Source organism: Peromyscus eremicus, chromosome 5 (assembly GCF_949786415.1).
Source record: "Peromyscus eremicus chromosome 5, PerEre_H2_v1, whole genome shotgun sequence".
NCBI classification, from domain to species: domain Eukaryota; kingdom Metazoa; phylum Chordata; class Mammalia; order Rodentia; family Cricetidae; genus Peromyscus; species Peromyscus eremicus.
In genome coordinates this window covers 106,193,937-106,209,591 of record NC_081420.1, presented here as the reverse complement: position 1 = coordinate 106,209,591, position 15,655 = coordinate 106,193,937, and positions in this window count along the sequence as shown.

The following is a 15,655-nucleotide window of genomic DNA, read 5'->3' as shown; positions in this document are numbered from 1 at the left end:
TAAAGAAAGCAATGGAGCTGTACAGGCAGACAACTGTGGACACACACTCAGGGATAGAGGACATATGCAAAGGCCACAGAGCACTTGGAAGCTTTAGGGAACCAAGAAAGCAAACCCAATTAAGAGAACTCAAGAAGGGTAGAATAGCTTTATCAATTGTCAGAGCCAACATGATTAGTGGCTGGGATAATCATGTGATGCCACAGGGATTTTTTTGGGGGGAGGTTGTTGATTTTGTTTTTGTTCTTTTGTTTGTTTGCTTGCTTGTTTGTTTTTTGTTTTGTTTTGTTTTTGTTTTAACTAAAAGAGACAGAAAGAAGATGCTGAGCTAAGTAAGGTGAATCATAGTCTACTCCCAAGAGTCCTACTTGGTGTGAAGAAAAGAGACTGGGAGCAGAGCAAGCAAGGCAGGAACCGCTGAGAAACAGAAGTAGCTTGGACTGGAAAATAGACACAGGAAAAAACAGGAGATGTTTCGATTTTAAATATCTGAGAGCTGAATCTAATAGGGTTTAATTTTGGATTTGTATTACCAATATAAGCTTTGTGACTGTGAAATAACAAAATATGATGTCATCATTTATCAAGAAAAGATAGTACAAAGAGCAGATTTGGTGTTTACAGGAGAAAAACCTGGGAGTTAAGTTTGGGGTGTGACAGAATGAGATAACCTAGGGATCAAGTAGAGTTAAGCAGAAAATATTTCCGGGATTCAACTGAGGTCACATCCTTATTTAGAGCTGGAGAGAAAGAAAGGAAACTGAAAGGTGATGATCAGTGAAATAGGATCAAACCTGAGTGTATGCTGTTCCCAGGAAAATCAGGGACTATAAAGATGGAGGGAACTGATGTCCATGACTTCTGATGCAATCTGTGTGATGAGGACTGATAAATGACCACAGTGTTTTGTGATAGGCTACTGACAGAGTAATTTAGTGAAAAAGTCCCATTGAAAGATCAGTGATAATAAGTCCAAGGGAGAATGGGGTGGAGAGAAGTAAGGACATCAACATAGACCTAGGAGGACACTCCAGAGGTGATGACAGGACCAGAAGTCTGAAGTAAAGAGAGAGCTTCAATAAGATGGGAAATACTACAGTCCTTTTGTGTAAGAAAGGAATGGTACAGGAACAAAGGGACACTTGAGCATTTAGGGAAAGATGGTAGATAACAGTGGAAAAGACGTCTTTGAAAAGCAGAGAGAGGGGGGTTTACAGCACAACAAAGAAGTTGGCTTTGAAAAAAAGTGACTTCATTTATCATAGGAGTAAACAAAGACACAGCAGGTGGACACACATACAAGAACTTGGTTATATTTGGTGATGGGCGCAGGTGGAACTTCTCTTCTCTTATAGCTTCTATTTTCTGGGTGAATTAAGAGAAATTATAGCTTCTTCCCCAAGCCAGGTGGGAATAAATCATAGAGCACTCTGATTTCTGGGTTTCAAAATGTCTTCTCTCTATGACCCTGCAATGTCTCTGCCTGACCTTCATAGTAAAATATCCAACCCCCATCTACACATTAGACATGTTTGCTTGAAGCTAATATTCAGAAGAGTGATTAGTTTCCATTTATTAACCATCTTGATAGAATCGTTTTTATGGTCCAGAGGCATCCATTCAACTTTTCCACTTATAATAGCAATCTCTTAACCAATTTTGCTAAGCTCAAAATTAACAAAAGTAACTTAATCTCTATGGCAAGAATTTGGGGTTACTACTAGGAGCACTACTTTGTAATTAAGTAAATTGGAGATCAGTAGGATTAAGACACTTCATCTCTATTGTATATTCCACTTCCAGCATGGTTCATAGGGCTCACTAAGTATTTGGTGAGTGGAAAGATATCACCTCACTTATGAATTTTATTACTTAGCTGACTTTCAGTTGCAACAGATAGAAAAATCCATCAAACATGATTTCATCTATTATATTTCTATTTCAAATTTGGGGCTGGTTTATTCAACGGTGCAACATTGTGCCAATGGACTATATCTTACAGATTTATATCTCTACACCTTTAACACATAGCTTTTCTAAATATGGTAGTCTAGCATGAGTAGGCAGCGCTCTTCAAAGGCACATTGAGTGAATTTTCCTGTTTGTGCCCCTTAAAGTGAGAAAAATCTTCACATAAAATCCCCAGGTTCTGGCTATAGATTCAGGTAAATTGTGTGCTAACTAATTCACCCCTGCCTCTAGCAGCTGGTGAAATGAAGGAGACTTTTCTTAGACACAGGGAGGTCCAGAACATGAAACCAGGATGGGTTCTATCTCCTTTGGTAGACAGTAATTCAGAGAATAATTGTCAGGGAATCCAGGAAGAAAGGGAAAGAAGATGTCTGAAGTCAAGAAACCAATTTCCTCTATGTCCAAGTGGAGAGGCTGTGACTGTGACTTACATGTGACTAATCATGAAGTCCAGGTTCTTTTATTGCAAAGTGTTTTTTTTTTTATTATCATTTTCCCTTCTTTGCTACCTCTCTTTCCACCCCTGCTTCTCTTTCAGTACATATGAGCCAAGGCCCACTAGATGGAACTTAATTCTTCATAGAAAACCTCCTTAGCCTATAAAGGACCAGATTCTTAGTCACAGTTAAATAGAATAAGTCTAGGCTCATCTCTTTTTCAGAGCTTTAATTGATCTTGGCTGACAATTAATTATTGCATCAAACCATTAAGGAATGTATTTTATAGTATTTTTGATTTGCTTCCAAAATTTAAAATAAGATATGAAGACAATAAGAAATCCATCACTAGCCCTATCATTTACCTGATTATGGATTCTGTATCAAGGAGATGATAAGTATTCTATTCATGGTCAAAGTCAAGTGTTTTTTTTAAAGTAAAATAAAATCTCCTGGATGAGAATCATTCCAGGTACTTCACAAATAAAACAAAGGCATCAAAATGGCCCCAGGCTGATGGGCACCTCTTCAATCTGTTCTCTGAACATTCCTGAACCACTGGATAAAGTGTCACTCAGCTTAGGCCACTTTTCTTTTGTTGATGTTTCCTTTCACTCAATGCATATGTTTGTGCTTCCTGGCTTTTGGAGTCAATGTCCATTTGAATGGAATTAGCATAACCTTTGAAGTCTTCTCTCTCTTTTTAAAGAATATATATATATATATATATATATATATATATATATATATATATATATATATATACATGTCTTCTGTCTGCATGTATACCTGCAGGCCAGAAGAGGGCGCCAGATCTCAATACAGATGGTTGTAAGCCACCATGTGGTTGTTGGGAATTGAACTCTGGACCTGTGGAAGAACGGCCAGTGCTCTTAACCACTGAGCCATTTCTCCAGCCCTGAAGTCTCTTGTACCCTATGAAACAACTTCTCTGTTTCTTGACTACTAGGCCTTCCCATTCTACTTTCTGTGTTAGTTTTCTGTATTTTACTTTGCAGAACCTTGCATACTTTATACTTACTTACATTTGTCTTTTCACAAGAAAATAAACTCCAAGGCAGTAGGCTTTATTTCCTATTTTGTTCCTTGTTATACCTCAATTACCCTGAGTAGTATCTACAACCTACTATGCAATCAAAGTTTCTAACGTAAATGGGAAAAATATAGTCCTCACATTCAAAAAGCTCCTAATCTAATGAGAGAGTCATGCAAACAAACGAATCAACAAAGTTTCCATTAACCAACTCAATGGCCATCCACCCTTCAACTAAGTAAGGTCCACTGCATCACACTCATAAGATTAAATACATCCTACACAATTGGACTTTTTGAGACCCAGTCCAGGTATCATCAATTCAACCTGATGAGTTTAGGAAGACTTCTTAAAGTCTCTAATCTTCAGGCCTTCTCTCAGTAAGGAGGACTTAATGCTGTCTCAAAGGATTGCTGTGCTAATTTCTGAAAAACAATTGACACAATGGCAAGTGTATGTAACAATACATATGTGGTTTTATTATATTATAAAAGAAAGGATGAAGTTTGGTGGGGACCCAGATGGTTCTGCCATGGAAGCACAGGACAACAACTAGGTTTAAAACTCAGAGGGCTTGTGGAAATTTATTCCTCATCAAGAAATGAGTGAAGAGTGGATAAAGGTTTTTATGCCCTTAAAACTCTCAGAGACTGGGTGACACATCATTGTTCTCCTTTGTCTGATCATCAGTCCATTCTGAAACTGGAATGGCTGGTACAGGAAGAGAACTGATGCCTGAGAGCTAACACCCTAGCAGGCAGGATGTGACTGATGAAGTACATTTTGATTTATGCCCTACTGTAATTTCACTCTTGAATCACATGATAGTAATGCCAGGGAAGTTGGAAGTTGTAATTCAATAGGGTACATTGTACAATCAAACTTAACTAACTTAGCTTTGCTGACACATCTATAGATGATTACAAAACAACCTTTCTATATGATTTTGTTTTTGTAAATTTCAAAGTAGAGAATATGATGCATTTTGCACCTTAATTGTACTTGCACAATATACAAGAAGACCATAATTTGCATAGAGTAGGTAGGCAAAGAAGAATCAAGCTTAAAATTATGGCCATAAAAGGTTTTTCTTCTTTCTTTCTTCCTTTCTTTCTATCTTTATTTCTTTCTTCCTTCCTTCCTTCTTTTTGTCTTTCTTTTTTGTAAATTGTATGTGAAGTTTGTCAAAGAGAGAAAAAATACACTGCTTAATAACTATTATCTTGGAAATGAACCATTATTATTTTGTATTGTCTCTACTTGCGTCCATGTTAAATGAATGACTGCAGAATTAAAAGGTGACATTTAAGCTATTTCCTTAAAAATTATGTGGTTTTCTTGGCTTTAATACATTTCCTAAGTTCATGTTTTCATCTAGACAACTTCGCTACTCTAATGTTTTTTAAAATTAAATTTGTTCTTTACTTTGTTACAATGCTTAGCAAGTTAATAAGTTGATAAATCATAATTAACCACAACTTTCTGTTCTGTTGCCCTTCTGAATTGCTTACATTTTTACTTTTCCTGCTTCCAAAAATTTCCTTGTGTAATTTGTCACATGCATTCTTTATTAATAAAAGCAGATAAACCTCATTTCAAGGTATATGCTTCTCTGGAAGTAGGCAGCCCTGACATGAGTGTCACACACATCAATATATGGAGGCCGAATGCTTGCACATGTGTGTACATGGAATGCTTGCCTGTTCCACACAGCACTATTTTTTGTTTTGTTTCTTGTTTTTGTTTCCATTAATTTTTTAAAAAATATATTATTTTACAACTTCTCCTTCATGTTGCTGAGTACAATTCCCAAAACAGTGATTCTAGTCTTCCACCAGGGATTTATTTCTTACAAAAAGGTGGGGGTGTTAAATAAAATATAATGAATTTTCAAACACTTCAGTAAAGCTTGAACATGTTCAAAGAGAAAGTCAAAAGCTTCCTTCATTAGGATTCCACTTAGGGAATGTGGGTGAGCTTCATTAGAATGCAAAACACAGGGGACAGAAAAGATTCCCACAAATGCCTTTCTTCAAGTTTCACACTATACACATCTCCCCTAGTGGATTATCTAGAAGAGCTGTGATTTTTATGTTCAGTGAATTTCCTGTAATTTTTGGAATACATCAATGATATATTTATAGAAATACAACCCAAAGATTTATGATTGCTTAAGTGACAATACTTTCTTTATAATTTGACATATCAAAGAATCCTAATTAGATCTTTTTCAGATATTCCAGTTGGCTTTTATGATTTTTTTAACTTTTTTCCTTATTTTTGAGACTGTATTTTAGTTGCAGTATTTCTCTCTTCCTTTTCTTCCATCAAAACCCTCCTATATACCTCTCCCATTTTGTTTCAAATTCGTTGTGACTTTTTAAACCAATTATTATTGCATGCATATGTATTTTTGCATATACATATACTCTCCTAAATATAACCCATTGAGTCTATAATTTTACTTGTAGGTTGTTTTCAGAGATGTGATTTTATCAAGAAAGAGAGCAGAGGCAAGTGTACTAATTGAGGGAGCTTAGGCCTTACCATGCCATCCCACTTTCTTAGGCAGTTTTACTCACCGGCTTGGTAGATTCCCACCTCCACTTCACTTTCAGTGACAAAATGCCTAAGAGAAAGACTCTAAAGAAGGAAGGGCTTATTCTGACTCCCAGTTGAAAGATACACTCCATCCTTATGGGGAAGCCATGGTGGCAGGATCATGAGGCAGCTGGTCACATTGCAACACCAATAAAGAAGCAGAGGGAAATTAATGTTCAGAATCAGTGTGTTGGCTCAATTTTTTTTTGTTACATAATTCTTTATTGATTCTTTGGAAATTGCCCACTCCAGCAGGTCAAAGTGGGGCAGCTGTTAGGGTGGACAAACCTGAGTTCCAGGATGTCGGTCTGGGTGGTAGTCGAGCTGGTCGGTCTGGGTCATTGGAACCATACCCTCATATGAGGGGCAGAAACAGCACTCCTAGGCCCATGCCATCTGGGTCAGCTCTCCCACACCCATGGTGCAGGTTCGGGCCATCTCTCCCAAGTGCTGGGATCAGCTCTGGTACAGAGAGTACCAGGATTTTGGTATAGGTTTTCTCACAAACCTCAAATAAGTCATCTAAAGTAAGTACCTTTTATCAAGTTGTAATTGTTATCCTTTTAAAAGAAGAAAAATGTTTTTTTTTTAAATCCTCAGCTCTTCTGTTATATTGATAATCTGCTGTGTTATATTACAAAGACAGTGCAGGATTAGGAAGAATTCGTTAAAATTTTTATAATGCATCCCATTGAATTCCAAGGCTGATGTGCAAATTAGAGATAATGAGATACAGAATGCTTAAAAATACAATAGATATTCAATAAATTTTAGTTTTTCTTACGTACAAGAATTTAATACATTTCATGAATTAAATATCTGCGTGAAGTCCAGCATAATACATATCCATTTTTACTATATTGACTTAAAAAATAATAAAACATTTATTATCTCAAGAGGCAGGATAGCATAGGAATCCTCTTTGAGGATATATGCACCAGGGAGGTCCGTTGCATTATGTTGTGCTAAGAGAGTGTCTTCAAACCTCAATAATTTTTGAGAATCGAGGATTACTCTCATTCTGTCTACTTTACCATTTCTTGCTAGATCTTACTTTGATCTTCTTATTTCTATGCCAGAATTCAAAATGAGAAGGTTATTTCCATTTTTGTATCAATGGGGGCTATGTACTTTAAGATTACATAATGACAAAAGATATATTCAAGGGATGGGAGATAAGGCTCAGTGTTAATATACTTGCTAATCATATCTAAGGATCTCAGTTCGATTCCCAGCACCAGAAAAAATAAAAATCAATAAATAGCTGCTTAAATGTACATGTCACTTCCTTCCTATGCATATCAGATGACCAACTAAAAAGATGATAGGGTTAAAATACTTAAACTTTCCAAGTAGGCACAATTTTGAAAGTCCCTAATATTAAAAGAAGCAGAAAATTTGACAACTTAGAGGTCAGCATGATAGAAAGCATTTATTGAAAGCAGAAGAAACTCGTCCCTATTCAGCATTACTTTATCCAAAATGAAGGACTGAGGCCAGAGAGCTAAGTTCAACAGCTTAGTTCAGTGGGTAAGGTCACATACTATCAAGGCTGACAACCTGGGTCTGATCCCTGAAAGCCACATGGTGGAAGGAAAGAATAGACTCCCATAAGGTGTAACCTGACTGCCACATGTACACCATAGCATGCACATACATGCCTATGGAAACACAGAAATCAAATGGATAGATATAAATAATTTCAAATGCAGCAGGGCCATTTGTATTTAAGGTAGAGTTACAAGTGTCCTTGCTGACAAGCTTCAACTGAGAAGAAGGTATCAGGTAATGAAAAGGACAAAGTATTTTCTAAATCAAACTAAACCTGCTCAAACACAATTTCAACTGGGTCCAGAAATCAGGGGTCCTGGTTAATTTCCTGTAGAAACCATGATTATTCTGGAAAAGAAGATCAACGAGTTCATGATCTCTGAAGATCTTCCTACGGACAAGAAAACAAGCAAAGGGTTGCTTTCTTGTTTACATCCTGAAATGTTCTAATTTACACTATTGCTTTCAAGATATGTGCAAATATATATGCAAGAAAGAAGCTTATGTCCAGCTGGCTCTTCAAAGTTAGTCTTAGCTGGAATTATTAAAAAGTAAAAATTACGATTAGGACCATTGCTCTGCCACATGTAGCACAAACAATTTTTTAAATGATGCTAATAATGTATCCTTAGGTATTGTCTGCCCCCAAAGTTTAATGTGCCCACATTTAATTAAACTGAATAGCTCTTTCTGAATATAAGAGTTTTTCTAGGTCTCTTTCTTAGATAAGATGGAATATAACAAATGGCCAATAATCAGGACCCTTGCATTTCAGGCCTGTATTAATCAGCAAAGATAACGTAGCCATAAAGTGCCTAAACTATATAACTTAGGAAAAAAAATGAAAGTTTGAGCTAAATGTGATGGTCCATGCCTGTAACCCCAGCATTTGGGTAACAGAGAGATGAGAATCAGGAGTCCAAGGATTGCAGACTGGCCTATATGAGACCTTGTCTCAAAACTCAGAGATTAAGATTCAAAGAAGCAAAGCCCAGAAGTTTGCCAGTTGTAGTGTCTCACAGTTCCACACCTATAATCTCAGCTGTTCAGAGACTGAGGCAAGGAGAATTCCATGAATTGAACTACATTGTGAGTTTCAAGCAAACAAATGATGAAAAAAATAAGTCATTGTTTTGGGATGGTATATCATATTTGCTGTATATACTAAGCCATACTCCCCATGAAGGCAGTGGGGAGAATCTATTCCAGAGCTTTCTCCTATATTCTGGAATTTCTTTAGGTAATTTTACTGTATGTTCTTTCTTCACATGATGTTTTTCCCTGCGTGCCTTTCTGTCTCTCTATTTAAATTTCTATCCTTTTATAAAAGACACCAGTCATAGAGGATGAGGATCTACCCTGGTGACTTCATGGCAACTAATTATCGCTGAAATGATCCTTTTTTAAGCAAGATCACATTCTGAGGCAGCAGAGATTACAACCAATGCAGAAAATTCTGGAGATATAGCTCAACCTATAACAAGGCCTAATTTTCTTTATTATCTAATTTTTAGTTAATTTTTGCACTCTCTATTTCAAGGCTAATTTCCTTGGCTTAGCATCTAGCTGCCAAATAAATAAATCTGCCAGAGGTATTCCAGTCCAGAATTCTAAGATCTTGAATCACTAGTCCCTTGGTTAATTTCATATAGGATTACAAAGCTTTCTAGGGGGATAAAAAGATGCGGTCTGCTGTATTAAGAATTCCTAAGAATTAAGGCTGTGACCTAGGGAAAGAACAAATAAAATGACCATATTGCAGGACCAAGTAAAGGAAATAGCCTTCTTTGACAGGTAGCCTTTTTGTCTTCACACAAATGCCTTCCTTCTCAAGCTACATTCTTCCTGTTAGAGAATTGCTTGGTCTGTTCACACATTCTGAGTTGTTCTCAACCAGAGGCTGAAATTTCAACATGTATGACAGTCTGAGCTGACATCATCTATTCAGAGATAGTGTCAGTCACTTTTCCTAGCTATTAATCTTCATTTTGCCCACCTTTGATTAAAACACTTGGATGTTCCTGGCTTTTTATTTTACATGGAAATTTTCATATTCTTCAGTTTTGAGTCTGAATCACACAAAAGCAAAAAAAAAAAAATAGTCTACCCTGGAGAGTATTGGGAATACTCATTCAGTCCAGAAGAAATTATTATCAGGTAGATGTGATTTATCATACTTACTGTAGAGATTTTAGTTATTTAAAGAAAAAAATAAAGAATACATTTGCACTACATTCAGGACAGACTAATTATGACATGATTAGAAACTATTAATATGTGTGGATGCCTATCAAGCAATTATTCAAACCCACACATTCACAAGAAAAATAGAAGGATTCTTATGAAAAATTTACATATACAAATTTGAAAGTTCATTTCTAAATTCTGCTATGATTTATACACCCACATTTGATAATTTAAATTATGTATTAAACACATGCTTTAAAAATATTCCTCATTATAATATGCTTTACACAACAATGTGTTATAGTTCTTGCTGGAAATTCATTATTAATGTGTATTTATAGGACACATTCAAATGTATTGAGACATGTAGCTGCATCTATTGATAGAAAATGAAATTAATGGAGCATTGGTGAATGAGATTTTAATTTGCTATTACCTGAAACTTAATAAAAACCTTAAAGCCTGATTTATAAATTCATCAAGATGCTAGAAATTAGTTTTTTAAAGGATAGAAGGAAAATTAACAATTTGCATCTTTTCTAGCACAAAGCCTGGTTTCTGAAAGACTTCCACACGAATGTGACTTTGCAGTGACCTACAAAACAAAAACCATCGGAATCTTGCCCAGATAATATACCATATAAATAAATATATATGTTTGCATATATAACCTTTGTAATTGACTATGATAGCTTCCAGGTAGCACGTGGAGGTGAAACAAAAGAAAGATTATCAGAGAATAAAAGCATAAGCATAAAGAATGTTAATTGTGGTATTATTTAAAACACCATATTATAGAATCTCAATGAATCCTAATGAATCCGAGGATTTATTTGAGCCTAACAATAGCTAAGTACTTCTTAAAATGAAATCAAGAGAGATTAGGACAAAAGAGAAAAATATAAAGGTCCATCTGGAGCTTAAAAGTCAGGGAATAAAGAAGCATTACATGTCAGGTCAATGGAAAACTTGAAAATTTATTCTGATTTCACCAATATATTAAACCCTCTACAAAGCTGGGTTTTTGTTCATAGTCAAGTCGTTAGACTCCACCCCTGGCAATATTTTCTCAGCCCCAAGCACTGCAGTTCGTTATTTATTTTCTTTTTCTGCCACAAAGAAATGGAGCCTTAATAAAAGCATATTTTATTTTCAATCTACTATTTTATGGTTCTTTCCCTGATAATCATTACTTTCTCTTTTATTGCAAAACAATTTTTTTAAAGGCATGCGTCTTGGACAGCCATATTTACATGCTGACTCTTCCCTGAATGATAGCATGCCTCCCTGTAGCTACTCTAGCTCTTCCTTGTGGATGGAGGACAAGGCTGGATTAGATGATTGAGGGGCTTCAGTGATGAGTGGGTTTCCTGCTTTCACACCCACTCAAGCCAGAGCCAGGCCCCTTAAACAAAGTGGAGAATTGATAAACTCAGATACATTGTCTACATTATTCCCAAAGGCCAACAACTTTCAGGACAAGTCTCGGGATAAAGACAAAACGCAGATTTAATTCTGTGGAACCCAAATCAAATTCATAGTCTCAGTCCCCTTGTGGTACCTTAATTTTCTCACTTGTAAAACGTAAATTCATTGCTTCATTGGAACATCCAATTGTGTTATTTCACTCTTGTAAATGAATGAATTTATAAGCAAATTAAGATCAGAGGCGACATGTTCTTTGGTCAGAGACAGCAAGTAGCGGAACCAAATCCCATCCTTCTTTGAGCGTCACAGTACATAAAATTGTCTCTCCACCTGAGCTGCCACCAGGCCCAGCACCAGGGCTATGAGTTGATCCACCCCAACATTCACCCCATCTATGATCTGTTGGAGCATGTGAAGGGGAAACCTGCAGTTCCAAAGCTGCAGGATCTCCAGGAAAACAGGCTATTGAAGAGGAGCCCCAGTGAGGGTCCATTATCAAGGGTCTAGCCGAAACCAGAAGCTTCAAAGCAGACCAATGACTCATTGTGAGGAACAGTAACAAGTAACATTGTTTGGGATGAGAGGTATACTGTGTGACTCACCATGCCACACTACAGCTTCCCTGCTGAGATTTTTCTTTCTTCTTTTTTCTTTCTTTTCTTTTTTTATTTTATATAAGAGATTTTCTAGTCATTTTACATATCAGCCACGGATTCCCCTGTCCTCCCTCCTCCCATCCCCCCCAGCGTTCTCCCCCAATCTGCCCTCCCCCATTTCCCACCTCCTCCAAGGCAAAGTCTCCCCTGGGGAGTCAGCCCAGCCTGGTACATTCAGTGGAGGTAGGTCCAATCCCCTCCTCCCTGCACTAAGGCTGAGCAAAGTGTCTCAGCATAGGCCCTAGGTTCCAAAAAGCCAGCTCATGCACCAAGGACAGGTCCCGGTCCCACTGCCTTGGGGCCTCCTAAATAGTTAAAGCTAATCAACTGTCTCACTTATCCAGAGGGCCTAGTCCAGTTCCATGGGGGCTCCTCAGCTATTGGTTCACAATTCATGTGTTTCCGCTAGTTTGGCTATTTGTCCCTGTGCTTTTTCTAATCATGGTCTCCATATCTCTTGCTCATATAACATCTCCTCTCTCTCATCGATTGGACTCCTAGAGCTATACCTGGGGTTTTGCCTTGGATCTCTGCATCTGCTTCCATCAGTCACTGGATGAGAGTTCTATCCTGACAGTTAGGGTGTTCGGTGGTACATATACACAATGGAGTACTATTTTTTTCTTTCTTTTCTTTTAAATTTTAGTTTGTTTTATCTTGAGGAGGGGGTTCTTGCAAGGATAGAAGGCAGATTCGAAGGGACAGTGAGATGAGTGGGATTGAGATGCATAAATGTGAAATCCACAGAGAATCAAAGTTAAATTAAAAAAAAAAAGTTCTCTCTCTCCAGAAACTGGGACTAAGTATTACAGCAAGAGGCTGGGGCTGTAAGAAAAAGACCTCTGCCTTTGCAGAGCATGGAGTTTGCTTCTCTGAGTTTTGCTAGTTTTCAATCCATGGAATACTTCTTAATACACAGTACCTACAATACATTGTAGTAAACTTTCTTCCAGCTGCTTTCCCCCCTATTATTTGTCCTGAGCTACCTTCACTACACAGCCAGTGATCTATCTGCTGCCATTGCTGCTTTCTTGAACTTTCATACCAAAGAATTGATATAAGTGAAGCAGAGCCAATGTCAAGTGTTGACCATAGAAAGAATAGGGAAGTCAAACCAGATTATCCTGGAGCTACCAACTCATTTTTCTATAATTCTTTTTTTTTTGTTGTTTTTGTTTTTGTTTTTCGAGACAGGGTTTCTCTGTGTAGCTTTGCACCTCTCCTGGAACTCACTTGATAGCCCAGGCTGGCCTCGAACTCACAGAGATTCGCCTGGCTCTGCCTCCCGAGTGCTGGGATTAAAGGCGTGCGCCACCACCGCCCGGCTTCATTTTTCTACAATTCTTATTGGCTCATATTTACATAAAATAAAATATAGTTTTATAAAAAATAAAGTAACATTTGTATTTATAATACAAATGTGAGCATGCAAGCCAGTTTAGGAGAAGCTCTGTTTCTATAGCTTTTTGATCTCTGACCAAACTTTCTCGTGATGTATTCATGTTGTGAGTGAAGTAGCAGTCCTCATTCCTTCTTAATGAGTGAGTAATCTAAATCAGGAACAGCCATTATAGAAATTATTGTGAACCATGTTTCCCCTATCGTTAAGGCAAAGTTTAAATTATCATGCCTTCTTAAAAATATGTATTTTTTAAATTTATGTGTATGTGTGTATGAATGTGCATCATATATGTGCAGGTACCTACTAAGTTCAGAAGAGGGAGTTAGGTCCCCCAGAACTAGAGTTTTAGGCAGTTGTGTCCCATTGCATATGAGTGCTGGGAGCCAATCTTGGGAGTTCTGCAAGATTGTTGAATGCTCTTAACCACTAAGCAATTTTTCCATCTCCATCATACTTTTTTTAGAGTTATAATAGGAACAGTTTTGAGGAAAATCTCAGTCTCTACTTTTGAAAATGAAATTTCTTTGTCAAATAATTTGTTATGTCCTATCTAGTAAAGAATTCAAAATTCATGGTAGAAAAATATTTGTACTACAGGCAATCCCTGGTCCTATTTAATGGAAAATCTAACCAGCTCATCAGTATTATTTCTCCTACCAAATTCCATAGCTTGTGGATATCCTCAAGTTTCACCCATGTCCCGTCTCCTCAGACATGATCCTCAGCATCATCTTTGTTTTGCTTCTTTCCATTACATCTTTAGGTTTCAGAATCTACCTCAGCATGCTATTTACCCTACATTTGCACAACAGTATTATGGATAGAGCTTATGCTGTCTATCATGCTGTTACCAGAATGGCCAAGAGGGTCAGAGAACATAACACATAGAGAGTAGAAAGAATGTAAGAGTCAGAGGATGAGGTGCTATGGAGCAGTGTCTTCTGGACATGACATGCATTTGTCCTCATGAACTCACTACAACTGTGATTACCTGTATAAGAAATGTATGAGATTGGGCCCATCAACATTATATCATGCATGTGGGAGGTGCTCATGAAGACTCAATTTTTCCTAAGGCCTATGGGCTTTAATGGTTTCTTGGGGAGAAGATGTCATTTTCTTCACTGGAGCATTGCCCATCTCCAGTGAATAACCTCACACCTATGCTCATAAAACACATAATTGAACTCAGTGGGTCATGAAAACAGAATGTGAAAATAAAAAGACATCAAAGTACACGAGGCCTTGTAGGGAAGAAGAGTTTCAGAAGGAGATGGGTGGGAGAGGGTAATGTAACTGAAAATGATGAAAATTCTTTATATCTTTATATAAAATTGTCAAAGAATTAAAAAAATAAAAATGTAGCCATGACTATTTTTCTTGCCTCTTTATAAACTTCAAGAGGGAAGTCCATCACCCAGCCTTATTCTTGCTATTCACCCATTGGTATTTTCACTCCAGGACTAAGACCCTGGGTGTTGTCATTCAGCACAATGCTTCAGGTTCTCTATCTTCCTGGTTTTGCTTGCTGTATTTCCTAGTCTGTTGTGTCTTCTCTGCCTTCCCCACCAGCACTTTCCTGTAGCCTCCTGTCATGTCTTTTCTCTGAAAGGCAGTCTGTGTTTGTTTGCTTTGGAGCCTATCAGATAAAAATTCCTTATGTGACCCCCTTCTGAGCCCTATCCAAGCACCTTCATCCTCTATCACCATATTGAATTTGTTTATTTAAGAATTGGTTTTCATCAAGGTCTAGAGGGATAGCTTAGTGGTTAAGAGAACTGGCTGCCCTCCCAGATGTCCTGAGTTCAATTCTCAGCACATGGTGGTTCACAACCATTTATAATGGAATCTAATGTCCTTTTCTCTCATTCAGGCATACATGTAAATAAAGCACTCATATACATAAAATACATTTTGAAAAGAGAAGAATTGGTTTTCTCCATGGCACTGATCATCTTGGAAACTTATCCAACTTTGTATCTCTAACGTCCAATTCTAGGTTTGGTGATTAGTAAGCATCAAATACAAATATTTGCAGAATAAATGAATAAAAGTGTATTTCATTTTCCCAATTTCCTGTCATCTGTCTCAGAACAACCCTTTCAGACACTCTGGAAAATTATTTTCAATGTCTCAGATTTTGCAATAACTCAGACTTCCTGTCTCTTACACTTATTAATCATAATAACTTTGAAATAATTTCTCTGAGCAAATATTCAAGGTCTCATCCATAACTAAGTGAAATACAGACTAAAATAATCAATCATTATTTTCTGAACCAAAAACCCTGTAATTAAGGAGTCTATCAATGTGCCAACAACTTGTGGGCTTAGAAATTAATTTTTGTTTGTTAAAGGACCTCAAAGAT